Here is a 766-nt window from a genome sequence, read left to right as displayed (position 1 = left end):
GCTGTGTGTAGTCTCAAACATTAATTCTTGTCATTAAAGGTTTTTTATACGGGTTGTGTGATTCAGACAAAGGATGTTGCCAATCTAGTTCCCAAAGGTGAGGTGCAGTTGCTGCACTACAGAATTGTTGCTGTTCAAACCTGAACCACAGGATCTACCTGTATTATGACATTCAGGTTTTTTAATCATGCTGTGCTATTATTTCAGAAGCTGTTCACATTTAGCCTACATTTTCAAGTATGGCCTTTAAACAATATTTTGCTGATCTATGGAAACACAAGTTGGAAAAGTTCTTAAAATGATAACAGATTTTCATGTAGATAATGCAGGGTTAGAAGTAGTAAATAAAGCTTTCCAGAGGACAGTTATTTTAATTGATTCTTTCTCAAGCAGTTCCATTGATCTTTTAATAGGTCTACCCAGGAGTAATCAGGCAGTGGTGTGCAAAGTATTTAGGTTTCCATTGTCCTGAGAATTCAAGATGTGTTACTGTAGTGTAAGAGTCATGACCTTTCTCTGGGGTAGTTTGTCCACCTTTGGTCCCCACTTTGCACTCCGCTTTCACCTGTGGCTCCTAGGAGCTGTCAGCATGTGACACACCACATCCCAGGAACAGCTTTGACTGGTCAGCTAAACCAGGTGAGAGTAAGTGATGGGTCTCAGACCCTTGGTGAGTTAAGGATTTCCATCGCATGCAAAGACAGGTTCTGGCAAATTGAGTGGACGAGACCTATAGTGGGTCCCAACAGTCCAAAAGGCAGTTTCT

Source organism: Podarcis melisellensis (assembly GCF_964234715.1).
Source record: "Podarcis melisellensis genome assembly, chromosome: 1".
Lineage (NCBI taxonomy): Eukaryota > Metazoa > Chordata > Lepidosauria > Squamata > Lacertidae > Podarcis > Podarcis melisellensis.
Note: the sequence above shows the minus strand (reverse complement) of the source record.